Source organism: Spinacia oleracea, chromosome 2 (assembly GCF_020520425.1).
Source record: "Spinacia oleracea cultivar Varoflay chromosome 2, BTI_SOV_V1, whole genome shotgun sequence".
NCBI classification, from domain to species: Eukaryota; Viridiplantae; Streptophyta; class Magnoliopsida; order Caryophyllales; family Amaranthaceae; genus Spinacia; species Spinacia oleracea.
Genome location: NC_079488.1, coordinates 87,769,320 through 87,789,130, shown reverse-complemented (window position 1 = coordinate 87,789,130; position 19,811 = coordinate 87,769,320). Strand labels below are relative to the sequence as shown.

Below are 19,811 nucleotides of genomic sequence, written 5' to 3'. Positions count from 1 at the left end.
TCACAAAGTTATATACTTATATAATTACACTATTATATCGTTATAGATTTATATCCTTACATAGTTATGTGGACTTTTAGTTTAAACTAATTACGATCATCAATTCATCAGTTATTAGCTTATTAGAGTAATAAAATGTAGAATGTTAATTCCTTAATTCTTGACAATGTTATAAAAGTATAAAACTCATGAACTTGTATTGTTTTATTAGCCTTGCACTCTTTTATTGACTCGTATTCAACTGACTAATCGTCTAATCGATCATTAAACTAAATTAATCTAATTCAATATCTTATAAGCTTATAACCTAAGAACTAATCGAAAAGCTATGTTGTTTTAATTGAAACGACTTAATTCATTAACAATTGAACTTGTTTGTCTCGTTTCGTTGTTGAACATGTTAGTCTCGTTGTTGTTTAAACCAATATGAATATATGACAAACTTGTATTTACAAACTTTACAAATTCATTACGTATTAATTTATCTTTATCGATTACTAATTGCTACGTTATTAGTGTTTAGTTCATCAATACACGTTTCGTAATACTCTGGCATGGTGCGGGACTGCGGGAGGGCATAGATGATTTTGATTCCATTTGAATAATATGATTGGAAAATATTACAGGACATAATAAAAGATATTGACTGACTTTTCTTAATTAAGTTTATGAAATTAATTGGATAGGGAACATTACTACATTAGTTATTCGTCAAAAAAAAAAACCATTAGTTATAAATCACGTAGTCAAATTATATGGCCTATTTTACCTTTCACCTTGAGTTTATAATGTAGATATTATAATATAAACGTATTGAAAATTGTGATTTTAATAATAACTCGACATTGTTTGTAGTGTATCCGAATTGATCTGACTAAACATGAGCCCGACCCGATATGAACCCGACCTGATTACAATCTGGCTAACCCCGTTAACAAACCGAACCAAATTGACCCGACTCAACTACAATCCGACCTGATCTGACTCGACCCGATATGAACCCCGACCCGATTCTAACCCGAACCAATATGAATCCGACTTAACCCGTTTATGACCAGACCCGATACAAACCCGATCCGACATGAACCCGACCGGATATAAACCCGTGCCACATAACCCGAACCTGAACCGAACCGTTAATTTTTCAACCCGACCCGAACTGAACCGAACGATAGCAAAATGAACCGGTTTCAACCCGAATCGAAACCGAACCGATGACCCGATTTGACACCCCTATCTATTTACTCCGTATATACAACTACTCCAAAAAAAGTGGAGTTGACATGTAAACAAAAATACAATTTATTAACTACAAGCTTCATGGATCACATAGCATTCATGGACTTCAGTTGGTGGAGGAGAGTTCCTGCATAAAAAAATAGCAAAATAAAACTGAGCATAAAATAGTTATATAGAACCAAATCTAGGAGAGGCACAAAATATAATATAATGAAGCTCATAAAGTAACAATTGCAATATATACTACTTCGTATTATAACTACCTACAAAATATAAATCTTAAATAAGCACCAACATAAAATTTTGGAATACAACTGTAAATCGCCAAGGCTTGAGAAAAGAGCTCTCTGATTATAGTTTCAACGCTCAAGACTATGCTCCAAGCTTATTAACATATCCTTCCCAATAAATCTTTTATCTAAGGTTAGCTCCAAAAAAGAAAAAGATCATTTCATAACACAAGCATTAGTACTCATTAGATAATCTCTAGAGAATTTACTTTTGACTATTAAACAAACATTCATGTTCATTTGTAGCCTCAAAGAAAAAGCAGTTGGGGTTATGTTCAATTTTCAGTTGACATACAAAAGAAGTTAAGAAATATATGCAATATAACAAAGTAATAGAACTTTGAACCATGGCTAACTCCCATATATCATTATATCTACCTGTACGGGGTGCTACCAGGAGGCCGATAGCTAACCCTAACCAAAAAGGTTCTACAAGCACAAACGCCTACCAGCAGTCTTAATTCTTACCAGCATCCTTTAAAGGCTGGTAGGAGGATGGCACGTGAGCAACCAAAGAGTCAAAGGGTCGCTATCAATCGGGTAGGACCCATGTTGATCCGTACACCCGACCCGCGCCTATATATATGGGCCTCATTTATTACGAAAGGTACGCAATTCCAATCATTTCCACATAACCTTAAACATATATACCATACCTTACCTGACTTAAGCATCGGAGGGGGGATCCTCGAATCACCTCCGAGGCTAGTTTACCATTGTTATCTGTGCAGGACAGATCTCGATACCGGTACTATACAAACAGCAGGATCTCTCCAACAGTTCCTATTCCCTACCGGAACAATTGGCGCTAGAAGGAGGGGACTTCCCAGCCTAGTTAAAACGGCCATCATGGATACACCCGCAACCAGTAACAAAAAATCTAGAAATAACCTCAATCCTTCGCAGTCTGCAATAAATCCCACCCCCATACCAGTGGTGCAAATCACAGCAGCGAAACCACCCATCCTCCCAACCAGTCAAGTCGCACCACATGTAAATCCCACCCCAAAAAGCCTCAAATCTCAGATAAGCTTGCCCCCAGGTTTTGAAAGCCCGAACGACGTGATCATAGAAGACGAGACGTCTTTGGAAGAAAGGGCACGGAGTTCTCCATCCCCCCCACAGGTACAAAGCAACCTCTCGGCACTATCTCAAAGATTCACGCCACAACAGCTTCTAACGGCTTCGGCTGTCACGAAGGCAATGGCAGAGTTGTCCTCAAGAAGGGAAGAAGGGAATCAGATTGTGGCTACCAGTACTCCTCCAGGTGCGATGCCAGTAAGAAACCTCTATGAAACCTTGGAGTGTGAAGTGATGCTACCAGTGCAACCAGAGCCGATACTTGTCTGCAGTGAACCTACCGACAGAAGGCACCGACATGTTTCTCGAAGAAGAGAGAGGTCCGCCCGACGTAGAGAGTCGATGTCCGAGCAAGAAGGATCGATTCTGGATGGTAGGAATCCAACACCACATCGAGAGGAATACATCGTACAATCTCCACAACCTGACTGGAATAGGTACAAAGGGTACATGCCTCATCAGGAGCCGATGACACGAACCATACATCCCAAAGACTCCCCCTTGTGTAGGGGTATACTGGAGCAACCCATGGAAAAAGTAAAGATGCCGACGTGAAAATACAACGGAACCACAGACCCCGAAAATCACTCCACCGCTTTCGAACAACACATGATGTTGTATTCAGACTCAGACGCCATGTGGTGCAAAGTATTCCAAACCACCCTTTCAGGGGTGGCAGCCGATTGGTATAAAAAGTTACCAGCAGGATCGATATTCAGCTTCCGACAAATACAGGAGGATTTTGTGAGACGGTTCATTAGCAAGGTTGAACGAAAGAAAACATCAGGAGAGCTGATGTCAATCTCGCAAAGGCCGAAAGAGCCACTGAGAGAATACCTGACCCGGTTCAACAATGAATCCATCACGATTCCTGATTTGCAATAAGGAAATAGCGGTTCTGGCCCTATTGAGGGGAATGCAGGAGTGTGAGTTCAAGAGGTACTTGGGGAGGAAGTCATTCACTTCGCTGGGAGAGGCTTTGAGGAAAGAAAATGAATACATCAGGAGCGATGAGTTAATGCTGATTTCACCCATGGTAACAGGGCAGATAATGCAACCAGACAGGAAGGATCATGCTCCCACACAACAGCACAATTATCGAAAAGATAGCAGTAGAAAAGAGGGTCATCAGCAGAGAGGAGGATACCAGAATAGACAGCCGATAGGGGCATATCAGGTGTATACCCCACTTAACACTGCTAGAGCCACCATCTACGCAGTAAACAAATCAGCCGCATGGAGAAAGCCGTTACCGCTGGATTCTCCAGGTAACAATAAGAATTTTTGTGCTTTCCATAATGACCATGGTCATTACACGGAACATTGTAAAGAGTTGAAAGATAACATCGAAGAGCTGGTAAGGAAGGGATACCTTTCCCAATACAGAGCCCGACAAGAGGGTCAAGGGGGGAACAACAAGCAGGGCAGTTCACATAGCCATGCCCCATATATACCTACCCAGCCGGGGTATTCACAGCCCGCTGGTAGGATTGAACAAGCACCTCAACCCCGACAAGAAAACCGGTCGCTGCCGGAATCGAGTAAAGAGGGGGCTGACAGAGGAAAAAGGCCCACCATTTGGGTGATCTCAGGAGGACCCGTGCATGGAGGCACAGTTAGCGGGGCGGTGAAAAATCTGCAAGAACATCGACACCTGGTGAGTTACCATAGTACAAGAAAGTGGCCTGAACCACCCCCCTTACCGGTCATCACGTTCACATCGGAGGATTGTCGCGGCATCATATACCCCCATGATGATCCTTTGGTACTGGAGTTGGAAATAGTAAACTTTCCTGTCAAAAGATGCCTGATTGATGGAGGCAGCTCTGCAAATATTATATTCTGGGAAGCTTTCACACAGTTGAACATCGACCACGGGGAATTATCTAGGGTGAATTATCCCGTTATCGGATTCTCGGGAGCCCGCGTATATCCTGAGGGCAGTATCCGCTTGCCAGTTCAAGTCGGTAGTGGGATAGCAGCTAGGGATTTGATGGTCGATTTCTTGGTAATTAAGGTACCGGCGGCGTACAATGTAATAATCGGTCGACCGTTCATCCACGACGCACAGGCAGTGGTGTCCACGTATCATTTGACTATGATATATCTCTCCAATTTGGAAAGAACCGAAAGGGTACATGGCAGCCAAGAGATTGCCAGATCGTGTTATCTAACAGCCATAAAAGCCCCCGGAAGAATGGTACCAAAAACCAATCTGGCCCGAGAAATAAGTACGCCAGTCAAGAGGCAGAAGGGAAACCTCAGTATGGAAAATTTTGACGAAAGACCTGCTTGTATCCCCAGGCCAGCAGCAGATGGAGAGACTCGAGAAATCGAGTTAATAGAAGGGATCCCTGAAAGAACATTACGAATAGGTGCTGATATGGAAATGGACCAGCAGATCAATCTCATCGGCCTATTGCGAGAGCATGCAGATGTGTTCGCCTTCTCAGCAGATGAAATGCCTGGTATCAGTCCGGAAGTAATAGTGCATCATCTGAATGTCGACAAATCAGTCAGACCAGTAAAGCAAAAGAAAAGGAATTTCTCCAGTGAGAAAAACATTGCGATAAAGGAAGAGGTAGAAAATTGCTAGAAGCCGGGTTCATAGAAGCTTGTGACTACCCTGAATGGCTGGCCAACGTGGTCATGGTAAAAAAGACAAATGGCAGTTGGCGAATGTGCGTAGATTTTACCAACTTGAATGGGGCGTGCCCCAAAGACTGCTATCCGTTGCCACGGATAGATAGACTGTTAGACTCGACTAGTGGTCATGCTTTACTGAGTTTCTTGGATGCCTTCTCAGGGTATCACCAAATCAGCCTGTGCAAGACTGATAGAAAGAAAGCCGCTTTCATCACGGATACAGGGGTTTACAGTTACAGAGCTATGCCGTTTGGGTTGAAAAACGCAGGAGCCACTTACCAGAAACTAGTAGACAGAGTATTTGCTTCTTAGAAAGGGAGAAATATAGAAGTCTACGTGGATGATTCGATAGTAAAAAGCCGCTTGGCAAGCGACCACATTGATGATCTGAGAGAAACTTTCGAGACGCTGAGAAAGTTCAGGATGAAGCTGAACCCAAAGAAATGTGTATTCGGTGTCCGGTCAGGAAAGTTCTTAGGCTTTCTAGTAAGCGAAAGAGGAATTGATGCTAATCCAGCCAAGGTAGAAGCAATCATGACTTTACCAGAGCCCGGTTGCATAAAAGACGTGCAAAAGCTGACAGGAAGAATGGTCGCGTTAACTCGCTTCATCAGCAAATCAGCAGATAAATCTTTGCCCTTCTTCAATGTACTAAAGCAGAATTAGAAGTTCAAGTGGGGAGAAACAGAAAAAGCAGCGTTTGAAGCTGTGAAACGGCACCTGCAAACTTTACCCACGATAGCGCGACCAGAGGAAGGAGACACATTACAACTATACATATCTGCTTCTCAACACACTGTGGCCGCAGTACTGATCATAGAGAAGGATAAAACTCAGATACCGGTTTACTTTGTCAGCCATATCTTGCAAGAAGCAGAAAAGCGGTATTCTCTGGTAGAGAAGTTGGGTTTGGCAGTGCTGACTGCAGCCAGAAAGCTGAGACCCTATTTCGATGCACACGGAATTGAAGTCCTCACAAACTACCCACTGGAAAGAGCAATGCAAAAAATGGACACGTCAAGTAGACTCCTAAAATGGGCGATCGAGTTATCAGAATTCCACATGGAGTACAGGCCCAAAACAGCGATAAAAGCCCAAGCGCTGTCTGACTTCATTGTCGAAGCTTCTTACCAGGAGGATGAATCGGAGGAAGGAAAATGGGAGGTAGCAGTAGACGGCTCTGTTACCAAATCAGGGGCAGGAGCAGGAATAATTATCACTTCACCAGAAGGAGACCAGTTCGAGTATGCTATTAAGTTCTCCTTCCATGCATCAAATAACGAGGCGGAATACGGGGCTGCGATCGTTGGGGTACAAATCTGCTTGGCGACAGGTGCTCGTAAGGTCATACTGACAACTGACTCACAGCTGGTAGCATACCAGTTTTCAGGAGAATATGAAGCAAAAGAAGAGTCTATGAAACGGTACGCCGAGAAGCTAAAACAATCAGTAGCCCAACTGGAAAGTTTCGACATGAAGTTAGTACCCCGATCGGAGAATGTGTTGGCAGATTCCTTGTCAAAGTTGGCCAGCTCAAGTGATCTGATCAAATCAGTAATGATCGAAGTCATGCATCAAAGGAGTACAGAGATAAAGGGATGGACATCATGGTAATCACGAATCAATCCGAATGGTATGACACTATGTGGGCATACAAGAGGGATGGAACACTGCCAATAGAAAGAATGGAGGCAAGAAAACTGGTAAGGAACTCATGCTGGTTCGTAATCATCAGAGGTCAACTCTACAAGCGGGGTTTTAGTTTGCCTTTGCAAAGGTGCAGTAGACTACTTCACAAAATGGATAGAGGCAGAACCGGTGGCAAAAATCACGGCAAACCAGGTAAAGAAGTTCATATGGAAAAATATAATCACCAGGTTTGGAGTACCAACGACAATCGTCATGGATCATGGGGTACAATTTGACTGCTCACCAGTACAAAGCTTTCTAGGTTTGTACAATGTAAAGTTCGCCTACTCATCTGTTTGTCATCCTCAGAGTAATGGGCAGGCGGAAGCGGCCAACAAGCAAATACTGGCAGCAATGAGAAAAAAGCTGGATGACTACAAGGCTTGTTGGGCCGATATCGTTCCGTAAATACTGTGGGGTAATAGAACCACTGTCAAAGAAGCGACAGGAGAAAGCCCTTTCCGCCTTTGTTTCGGATCAGAAGCAGTGATACAGGCAGAAGTGGGATTACCCACGTTCAGGATCCAGCATTACGAAGAAGATAAGAACGACCAGCTCTTAAGACAAGAGTTAGATTTCCTCCCGGAAATCAGACTTAGAGCAGAGATCAGGTCGGCAGCATACAAGCAGCGCATCAGCAAGGCTTACAATAAAAGGGTGAAACACAGGCAGTTACAAGTAGGAGACTTGGTGTTACGAAGAACTGCAGCTACTGGTAAGGCAAAGGTGCAAGGAAAACTGACCCCAAGCTGGGAAGGGCCATATCAGATATGGGAGGAGATCGTACCAGGAGCATTCAGGCTGATGGACATGGGTGGAGTAGCGCTGAAAAATTCATGGAACGCCAGTGTCCTTAGAAAGTTTTACGTATGAAGCATCAACTGTAATCAATAACCCAAAAGGCCGATAGAGCCAGGCCTGTTATGGCCAATGAAATGAAATCGAGAAATTATAAGCAAAAGAATTAGATTCAAACCCTTAAAGTAAGTCAGCAAGGCTATTACCAGCTTGCTGACTCGGGGTGATACGAATCAAACCCTTAAAGTAGGTCAGCAAGGCTATTACCAGCTTGCTGACTCGGGGTGATGTATAAGCAAAGAATATAGATTCAAACCCTTAAAGTAGGTCAACAAGGCTATTACCAGCTTGCTGACTCGGGGTGATACGAATCAAACCCTTAAAGTAGGTCAGCAAGGCTATTACCAGCTTGCTGACTCGGGGTGATGTATAAGCAAAGAATACAGATTCAAACCCTTAAAGTGGGTCAGCAAGGCTATTACCAGCTTACTGACTCGGGGTGATGTATAAGCAAAGAATTAGATTCAAACCCTTAAAGTAAGCCAGCAAGGCTATTACCAGCTTGCTGACTCGGGGTGATGCGAATCAAACCCTTAAAGTAGGTCAACAAGGATATTACCAGCTTGCTGACTCGGGGTGATACGAATCAAACCCTTAAAGTAGGTCAGCAAGGCTATTACCAGCTTGCTGACTCGGGGTGATGTATAAGCAAAGAATACAGATTCAAACCCTTAAAGTAGGTCAGCAAGGCTATTACCAGCTTGCTGACTCGGGGTGATGTATAAGCAAAGAATTAGATTCAAACCTTTAAAATAGGTCAGCAAGGCTATTAACAGCTTGCTGACTCGAGGTGATACGAATCGCTAATCAACAAAATAAAGAGCAAGCTGGTATAAAGAGCAACACAGGAACAGCACAGCAGTATAAACATACAAACATAATCATATAGCGTAAAATCGACAGCCAACACCAAACCAACGTTCGGTAGCTGTTAAAACGACACTAGATAAACGAGCATTATGCAAACTGCTCTTTACCTAATAAAAGTTTTTACAAACAAACTTATAAATATTCCAAGGCAAAAGGTGCCACAAACAGCCAGTACCAAAAGAGCGTTATAAAATAATCATTAAAAAAAGCCAGATGAGCCGCAAGACGACCTAGGTGATGACTGGCCGCACCCTCATTCCTGATTAGGATCTGCCTAGTTGGTACTGGAAGAGATAAAGGCAGGATCCAAATAATCCTCCTCTTTCAGCTCAATCGGAGGAAGAGTCAAGGGATCCGCATTCTGGATAATCTCTTCAGGAATAATTTGCGTCTCCCAACCGGTAGCTTTCTTGTGTTTCTCTTCCACAAGAAAGGCGTACTCGATATCCTCACAGTCCTCCTTGGTGAGGCCGATACCATGAACACCACAACGATGGGCAGCAAACCAACCACCGTTATGGCTATCAGTGATACGCTTACTGTAAGTCTGTGACTGAGTAAAACGCAAGGCACCATCCCGAGCACCGGTCTTGTAAGCAGCTTTGACCTTTCTCATCTGCCTCCTGCAGCTTCAGAGCCAGCTCTTTGGTTTTGAGCTCCTCTGCAGTCAGCTTATCCGCAACACCTTCCAGCTCTTTGTTGCGTGCTTTAACCCTTTCCAGCTCAGAGGACTTCTGGTCCAGATCACGTTTGGCATCGTCCACCTGCTTATCCAGATCAGCCTGCCTCTTCTGGAGTTCCTCATTCTGCTCCTGGTAGCAGAGGTACAGCTTCACAAGCTCCACTGCAGAGTTGCACGCCTACAAAAGACAGTTCTTTAAAAACAGCAAAAAATAAAAAATATAAGAGCAAAACATACTATAAAAGTAAATACTGACTGCATACCTTGAGCATATCGTTCATATGTTGGGCAGCCGGCGCATCGATCTCAGCAGCAGGGTTGTCGCGAGGGGTGGCCAAATTTTTCAAAGCCCTCCAACCCATACAACCACCTCCTTTGCAGTCATCAGTAAGCAATGACTCGCCACGAAGAAGGTCAATCTCGGGCTTCCAAGGCTCGTTAGGATCACCAGGAGGAACCTCAAAATACTTCATCTTCCTGGGAGTCAGCGGTACCGGAGTCTTCTCAATCCACTCCCCAGGACGAACAAAAACCCCCATATTCAAGCCAGAGCTGGTACCAACACTCTGACCAGGACGGAAATACCCAGAAGAAGTATGCACAATTGGAGGAGGCATGACAGGAGGAGTCTTCTGGCGCATACCAGCAGCGTCAGTATCATTCACTTCCTGCTCCTGATTCTGACGACTCGGAGTCATCAAATCCACAACCATCACATCAGGCTGATCGTTCGTCTCAACATTACCAGCAGCATCATCCCCTTGGCCAGCAATATTGATCTCCGCACCCAACCCAAGCTCCTTCTCAGGAGTTTTCTCTTGAGGCTTGTCAGAAGCAGGTTGCGCAGACTCGTTAGGGCGAGACCGAGTGGATCGATTAAAAGGCTGACTGCGGTCACGGGGACGCCTACCAATAAAAACCGCCCCACGACCACAGTCCAAACTCTTGAAACCCCCTGCCATTTCAGAAATACCGACAGTGTGTGTCGTACCAAAAGTTTTTGGAGGAATGATTTCAACAGTCCAACCGCCGGTAGACGCGACAGCTGGTTCGCGAATAGTAAGAGGCTTGGGAGCAGGAAGGGAACTTAGCTTTTTTGTTCTCTTGACAGGAGACTCACTAACAGGATCCTCCCGAGATGAACCATGTTTTTTGTTCGCCTTGGTTGCGTAGCTGGATAGGGTAGAAAACACGCCTTTCGGATTTGGAGGGTTATTGGTAGTAGGGGTGTGCAAAAATTGGTCCGGACCGAAAAAATGGACCGGACCGGACCGACCCAGACCGGACCAGACCGGACCGAAGACAATCGGTCCGGTCATCGGGTCGAGAAATATCAATTTCCGGTCTTCGGTCCGGTCCGGTCTGGTCCGGTCCAAAGCCCGATTTTGGACCGGACCGATTTTTCTTAATAAAATATAATATAAAATACTTAAAAAGTTAATTCTCTCCTTTAATATGTTGTAAATATTATTATATTGTGATATGTTTTATTTTAGCTTCAAAAAAAGGCCTTAAAAAATTGATTTTTTTATATATATTTTTTCTTTTTTACCTTAATTTTTAGAAAAAGGTCTACAACCGGTCCAAATCGGTCCGGTCCGGGTTTTGGACCGATTTTATCGGTCCTGTCCGGGTTCGGTCCAAGCATAATCGGTCCGGTCTTTGGGTCTCAAATTATCAAATCTCGGTCTTCGGTCCGGTCCGGGTCGGTCCGGTCCGGTCCGGGTTTGGACCGATGACCACCCCTAATTGGTAGTAGGACGACCGTCTTTGCCCAATCCAAGAATACCAAAGTCAAGAGTGTGCAGACCTGGTAAGAAGCACAAATAAATGTTCAAACACAGACAACAAAAATACACACAGTACAACAAAGCATACTTAAACAAAATAAAAGGGGGGATATAGCTATCAGCCCCACGACCATACCAAGAGTATGGGTGTGGCACAAGCCGACTGCAGACAACGGCCCATTTGCCAGAATGTACTTGGCCGGAGGCAACCAATACTTAGGAACAGTCACAGACTTCTGCAAACCAGCATCAACATGTAAGCAAGACACAAACTGATGCGCCCTTTTTTCCCTGAAACCCAGCTCCCGAATAGGGTAATGGTTCATATGAGGACGGGGGACGTGAAAGCGAGTCCGAATGGGGAAGTCAGATGGCACTCTCAACCAGTAGAACTTCTTCTCCCAATCTTTACAACTCGACAGCTTGGGATTGACAGTCATTTTGCTTGCCTTGGTATAAAAAGACCACCATCCAGACTTCTTCTTATATTTCTTCAACCAAATCAACCGCCTAAACAGATTAATGGTTTGGGGCCATTGCTTAAAAGACAGCAACCAGGTAAAGGCCACCACATTCCTCACTACCTGAGGCGTTACTTGCGCCAAGCATACGTTCCAGGCCCGAAAAACTTTCACGATAAAGGGATGAAGAGGAAATCGGAGGCCAAAATCAATATGGTGCGCATACAAACCAACGTGAGCAGGAGGACAATCCAGCATCACACTCCCCTCTGCAGGAACCACAAGACGGTACCCTTTAGGCAGCTTCAGATACTCTTTGGCCCATCGCGGATGGTTGTCTCTGATAGCCCTATCGCGAAAAGATTTGAGTAGTTTAACTTTGCCGACAACACTGTCAGCAGGAGGAGGGCATTCAACCCTATACCTCGTCTCCTCTGTATCAAAGTCCGGATCCACATCCAAATCTCCCTCCCTCACAACCTGCTGGCAGAGAGAGGTGACATCCTCACCATCATCCCACAATAGGGCCATATCGTCATCGGACTCCAAAATCGAATCCCCTATATCCTCCTCCTCTTCCCCATCGCTACCAGCAGAATCATCAGCATCGTTGGCACGACTGCTAACCTCTCCAGCATCCATTTGGCGGCTCCCACCAGCCACATTCTCCAAATGGGCACCCCTAACGGCATCCTGATTAAAAGTTATAACAACATTACCAAAGTTAGTGCCGTAATCACCATAACCCTTACCGGCAGGGTCCATAAATTGCGTCCATGATCGAAGTTCGTACTCAAGGGCAATAGAGGGAGTATCCACTGCCGGGATTGTTTTGAAATTATCAAGAAAATTCAAATCACGACGAATATCAGCCCGTACCTGTTTCCGCACATGAGCACGCAATTCAAAAGCAGCATCCCGATAGTAAGGTTCAAAGTAGTCAGAGGTAGACGGCTTGTCGTCGTCCTCAATATTGGCATCCTCGGATATGGAGGCGAGGTCAGCATCATCGTACCCAACCCCACTCAACTCGTTCTCACTATCTAACTCACTCGACATTTTAATCTAAAAAGCAAGACCAAAGATATCGGAAGGGAGGAAATAAAAGAGAAGTAAGATTATACCTTCAAAACGCAGAAATTAGTTCGCAACCCAGAAACGGAAAAGCACCACTTCCACAGACGTCTACCCTGTTTGAAGTCAGAAAAACAACGAAGACGAAGAAGGTGCACTCAGGTTTTTTGCAGTTGCAGAAAGAGGAAGAATTTTCGCAAAGAGAGAAAGAGAGTTTGAAAAGGCAAGAATGGAAAAGTTTTGAAAATGGGAGAAGGAAAAGTTAAATAGTTGAAACGGAAATACGGTTGATTTTACAGTTAAAGGGAGTTGAAAAGTCAAAACAAATCTCAGCCGTCGTAGTAAAAGTAACCGTACGACACGCGTCGCGCAAGGCACAGATGCGTTACACGTGTCGCAAATTTAGGTGATACAAATTCAAAAAAAAAACTTTTCAAATTCCAAATTCTTTGGTAGGGGGCTAGTCAGCATCCTAATTCTCAAGGGGGCTAGTCAGCATCCAAATTCTTAAGGGGGCTAGTCAGCATCCAAATTATCAAGGGGGCTAGTCAGCATCCAAATTCTCAAGGGGGCTAGTCAGCATCCCAAAGGTCTTCTCGGCAAGGAAGTTCTCGTGGCCCTATTTCCTATATCTGCGTACTTTCGCAAAAAGTTCAGGCAGGATTCATTATGAGGGGGCTAGTCAGCATTCAAAGCATAAATACATCTTCACATTTCGCCAAACTACGCGATTTGGGGGGCTAGTTATAGGGGGAGATTCCTTTTTTTCAGAGCAAGCACATCAGTCCAACCCGATGTACTCACTCTGAGGGGGCTAGTTGTACGGGGTGCTACCAGGAGGCCGATAGCTAACCCTAACCAAAAAGGTTCTACAAGCACAAACGCTTACCAGCAGTCTTAATTCTTACCAGCATCCTTTAAAGGCTGGTAGGAGGATGGCACGTGAGCAACCAAAGAGTCAACGAGTCGCTATCAATCGGGTAGGACCCATGTTGATCCGTACACCCGACCCGCGCCTATATATATGGGCCTCATTTATTACGAAAGGTACGCAATTCCAATCATTTCCACATAACCTTAAACATATATACCATACCTTACCTGACTTAAGCATCGGAGGGGGGATCCTCGAATGACCTCCGAGGCTAGTTTACCATTGTTATCTGTGCAGGACAGATCTCGATACCGGTACTATACAAACAGCAGGATCTCTCCAACAGTTCCTATTCCCTACCGGAACACTACCCCTGTAGACACTTGCCTCATCTAGTTTAAGGGAGATTAGTGTTGTTCATTATAAAATCAATGTAACCCTAACTTTCAACAATGCAAACTCTAACTTTCAACAATGCCAATTACGTTACAGAGAGGGGGAAGGGGTAATTAGTGTTCTTTCACTCTATACTGCATGCTGGCAAGAAGAGAAGAAGATGAAGAATTGGGCTTTTGTACTTTTAGTCTTTTAAACCTGTCATCAAGTTACAGAAAAAAAAAGGTAACTGAAGCAACCGGCGTTGTACTGCTAACACAAGAAAGTTGTTGCATAGCCAAAAAGCCTATCCCCTGAGATTGATTGATGCGGTAAAATAATGGCAATATAGAAATTAAACCATCATTTTGGAGATAAATTATCATCACAATAGTCTTGTTTAATTAATCAATGGCATTCAAAAGGTTTAAAGGTTATCTTCAGAGTATATATTTTCAACTCTTAATAAGCTCATGATTGGAAGAACTTATACTCAATACAATAAGAGAAGAGGGGATTTAAAGGTGGAAAGTTTATAACATCATACCTTTGTTATGATGATAGTAAGCCGCAACAGATTGTGTTATCTGGCAAACGAACCTCTGAACTGTCCTTTACATAATTCAGAACACTTAAATAAACCTCCTTTCCCCGATACCAAGAGTGCAAGTTTTCAGCTCATATATTCAAAATGCCGGAAATGTCAAGTGAAACCATAATGGCAGTCCATGCTCCGGGATAGACCTGAATGTGAGATATAAGACAAAGAGACAACAACAAGGTATAAAATTAGTGATATGTAAGTAAGCTTACATGAAGTATGAATTTGAATATTCGGTGTAATTGCAAAATACTTATTGAGCAAATGCATTATGTGCCATTTGTACTACTCATCTGATTCATCAATCCATGGACCAAAAACTAGTGATTAAAATGAAATACGTCAAAAAAGCTTAAACACAAAGCAAAGAAAAAACAATGAAAGAACACAAAAAGCTTATGCTGCAGCACTCAACAACCTTAGGCCTGAACCAAAGTCAATGAGTCAAACTTTGGCCAGGACAATAACTCAACAAATTCGCCTATCCCATCCCCCAACCATCCCGGCCAGAACCTGCCCATAGCAAGCAGCCAAGTACAACCAGCCTTAACAAGAGCCCAATTAATAACCTGTAGCTGATCTAAACCAGACCAAGAATCAACTTGCAGAATACTATCACAATTGAAATTGCAGATTTACATGTTGCCATTCAATGAATAAAACCCGCCACAGTCCATAGAGTACCACTATACACTAATCAAAGATTCACGGTCTCAACTCTAAAACAGACAACAACCTTAACCTTCTTGATTACACATTCAATTAAAGAGAAGTAAAAACTCACTATTTCTTACTACGTAGTAATTGCGCATACATGGCTGAAGCAAAGTTAAATAGACAATTATTAATGATCAACTCCTGCTTTAACCTTTACTTTCTTTTACTACACTAGGGACCTGGAGAGTTGGAGGCGTTCTGACAGTACGTTTCACGAGCATTTGGGGACAAATTACTCAAACAGTTTGTGACAGCTGAACCTGAAATTTAGGTAATCTATTTTGAGAGTTAAGAAATTCTCTCAGTTTCACCCTTCTCATTTAACCTGCAACTAACCTTGGCATGAAGTTGAGACATCCTATCTAGGATCCCCACCTGTGACTGTGTTACACATGACCTACTTCGCTAGATGGCTTACAAAGAAATAGGGGAAATAGTGAAATTTCTACTGTCATGATTCTTGTATATGATCTTGGCTCGTGTTTTCTTTCATACGATGGCTGATAGTTGGCCTTGTATGAATGGTTTTAATTGAAGTCATTGTTTTATTTTGGTTGGTTAGGTTTTCCATTATTTGAGAATTGAGATAGATATTGTCATGAATGTTGTACCTTGTCTGTGTAGTTCACTCTTGTTTCTTGTTATTTAAAATGTTCAGGAACAAGAGATCAATGGCACAGAGAAAATGCGAAGATGACAGGGGCCAACAGAACAGCAGAAGGAGGGAAACATATGTCTCAACTTTGCTCCATGACAGGGGCTATATGTTGCCCAATACTAATACAAAACACAAAACACAAAACCCACAAAAAGAACAAATCTATTACTAGTAAGAATAGCAAAAATAAAAGTCACTAGTCATACTCGAACAAGAATCAAACGAACTTCTATGACATCATCAATGGAAATGTTCTCCAACAATTACAACAACATGAGCCCGAACTCAAAGGCAACATATAGCACCTCAACATATGTCTCAATCTCTAAGTGAATAAGAACTTACCCAGATTAAATTATACCATGATTGCATTTTAATGTACTTAAAGAAAAGAAAAAAACTTTTTGGATAATATCAAAGGCAATTAACCCAGCTTTTGTGAACTGAAACATAGTACGGAGAAATATGGTATATTATCAAGAGTATTCTACGAGTTAATTTCTAAGCTAGTAAAGAAACAGCAAAGAACTAACAACATTTTCAAATTACTAATTTTCTCAACAGTCAGTGAATAGGAAAAGCAAAAATGTGACATGAAGCATTCAAATTCAAAAGCAACTCATCATCCTCACAAGTCACAATCACATTAAAATGTGGGAGACAAAGCTGCCTGCATGTAGAGTCAAAAGCAAGCTAAGAAAATGGAAATAGTTGGAGTTCAACAACTAACCAACCACTGCATTTGGGCTGCCACTGAATGGTTCTATACTCAGAACCAATCTCCAGTGAACCTAAAGCCCTCACCTTCCATCGCATGGGAAAAGCCTGGTGTTCTGTTCTTTAAAGTCAATTGTGATGCGTCTTTTGATCCTCTGTCAAAGGAAACAGGTTGTGCAGCTATTTGTAGGGACAACACAGGCCAGTGGAGAGAAGCAATAACATGGAAAGGGTACTGCCAATCAGCTCTTGAGGCAGAAATTCAAGGCATAACTATAGCCTTGGAGTGGATAAAGAACAAAGGATGGAGGAAATGCATTCTAGCAACTGACTGCAAACAAGCAATCGAAGAAATTCAAGATCAAAATGCTTACCAGACAAGGCTAACTTCACTCTTAATCAAATGCAGGCAGTTTCTATGGCAGGAAGAAGACATAACAATAAATTTTTTTGAAGGAAGAGGAGCTAATCAAGTAGCAGATGTTTTAGCAAAGGAGACAAGAAGGAAGATACCTTAATCAAGTTGATGTTATTTTGGTCCCCCCTTAATTTGTATAAATTTGCTCAGAAAGGATATTGAGCTTAGCTCTGTTAACTTTGGTTATGACTATGTTGTAACAGATTCCCCTCATCAGAGGAGGGAAAACTATGTTTCTGACTTGACTAATATTAATTAAGTAGCTGTTCGTTCTGCGCAAAAAAAAGTTGGAGAACAACAATTCAGTAGTGTAATAAAGGATGCAACTTGAGCAACAAGATGAGCACCAACCTTAAAATCATCCTTAACTGAATCATATCCCAAGTCCACACATGATATGTAACCAGGACGAGAATTCCCTTGTCGGTTGTCTGGAAATTGAATTTTTTGTTCTCCTTTGTCGTTGGATTGATTAGAAACAGCAAATGCAGTCATTTTGTCCAACAGGTGGTGGGCGTTGTTCAACTGAGTGGAATTTTATGTAGCCGGAGCGATCGATTTTGAATTGAGGTTTCAGAAATTTTACCAAACTCCATGATTATGAAGATCAACAAGAACATCAATTTGGATTTGAAGTTTCAGAAATTTTGTTCATTTTTTTGTTTCACGGAGAGAAACCGCTTCACAGGAACGTGGATGAGAAAGTGGGTATTTTTATTGAAAAATTAATTTTAATTAAAAATTAAAAAGTTAGCATAATCAACTGTTCTCGTGAGTCAACGTAAATAAAAGACTGAAATTCGTTTTGTTATAGTGGCTACTATTTTATGGTAGCTATTGCAAAATCTTCCTAAATTTTATACTCCGTAATTTCCTAACAGTAAAGAAGTCGGTTTATATAAGGGAAAAAAAGAAAAATTTCCTTAAAAAAAAAAATCAAAAAAAATTAGTTTATGAAGATTTATTTATGTAATTCCTGGTTGTTAAGGACTCTGCTTGTATATAAACACATTGGCAGTCCATAACAAAATTGTGCGCAAAAATTTGATAATAATGGCGGACAAATCAAGGCGGCTTCCATTAGAGATCGAATCTAACATACTCCAAAGGACACAGGTTGAACCCCTGTTCCGTCATCAGTGCGTTTGTAAGAGTTGGCGTGATGAAATCAAGAACCCTAATTTTATAAAATCGCACACAGGTAAATTTCAAATTCATAATGGAAATTCCACCACTTCCATCCTCTATAGTGACGGTAAATTACTATCTAACCTATATTCCTTAAATTATCACAAATCTGCTATAGAGTTTAAGAAGCTAGCTAGACATGAATATGAATATGAATATGATGCTGGTTCTGGTTCTAGGTTACATACATACTTTAGTACGATTAGAAGATCTCTTATGGTCTTCAATCAGTATATAACTTGATCGAATTCATTATACATACTTTAGTACGATTAGAATATCTCTTATGGTGTTCAATCAGTATATAACTTGATCGAATTCATTTGTTTAGAAAAACACATTGCTGGTTTAATTTTGTTTTTACTTTTTAGGCTATTTAATTAATTATTGTCTATTTTAATTTTTCTCGAATCCGTTAATAATAAGGATTCTTGATTTTATTCGAGTATAATAAGGATTGTTATTTTAATTTTATTCGAATCCTTATTCTGGTTAAATATTTTGTAGTTACAATTAGGGGTGTAAATGAGCCGAGCCGGTCAATAAACTACTCGGGTTCGGGCTCGTTTAAAGCTCGTTCATGTTTGTTCATTTATTAAACGATCTAGCTGAGCTTGAACAACTTTTGAAGCTCGCTTAATAAACGAGCTTGAACATGAACATAGGTAAGCTCGTTCATTTAAGTTCATGAACAACTCAGCTCGTCTAGTTATGTTATGTAGATCATATGTTACCATATATACGTTTTTAAAATATAGATAAAAATCATGTTTTTTTATTTTTGACATCTATAATAGAATAAAAATGTTTTTAAATAAAATATATTTGCTAAATTAGTGCTCTTTGACTCTTTCTAAATCATGTTTGAAAACTGGAGGGAATCAAATCTTATACGAAGTATATATAGTTATATTGTTCGTATCTTATACTCTTATTTTCTTCAAAAAGTTCACAGACATTCAAAACGTCCTTTTAATTACTCTCCAGATTATAAGACGTCAGGGACATAGCTATAAAGTTATTCAGGAACTATGATGTCACTTGAAGAGTTGAGTATTTTGTAAGACATAATTTAAGTTTTTATAATATCATTCGGGATTGTTAATTTAAATTATAGTTTGTTTATCAAATAAGTAATGTAATTAAATCTTTATTATTAGATGTGATTATAATTTGTTAGATTTCAAGTGGTTAAACTCTAAAGCTCTTTTATGAAAGCTCGTTCATGAAAAAAAGCTAAATTAGTCGTTCGCGAAAACAAAATCTTTTAAACTAACGGAGCTTGAACAGATTTTTGAGCTCGGTTGAAAGCTCGGACTCGGGCTCGAGCTCGTATAAGTTAAATGAATATGAACATGAACATGAACAGGGTAGTTATTCTAACAGCTTCGAACTACGTGGTTTAGGTGATGATTGGAAGGATGCAGGCCGGATATGTATATGAACTCACGGTGGGTCGGGTTTTATAGACTCTTGTCGATTCAAGATCGGAGTATAGGTTGAAAATTATTAAATAGACCTAGGTATTATGGGTCGCTACAAAGAATGTGGAGGCCGGTCCCAAACTTTCACTGGGACAGGGTT

At 41.6% G+C, this 19,811-nt stretch overlaps 1 long non-coding RNA gene across 1 annotated transcript; it reads right to left on the bottom strand.

Moving 5' to 3' along the window:
- Window positions 1-813: 813 nt before the first annotated feature.
- Window positions 814-17,894, bottom strand: LOC130467985 (uncharacterized). The gene is made up of 3 exons (XR_008928193.1): window positions 17,391-17,894; window positions 14,476-14,672; window positions 814-1,366 (listed from the first exon to the last, which is right to left on the bottom strand). It is a non-coding gene; the product is annotated as an uncharacterized lncRNA (long non-coding RNA).
- Between the last annotated feature and the right edge of the window lie 1,917 nt (window positions 17,895-19,811).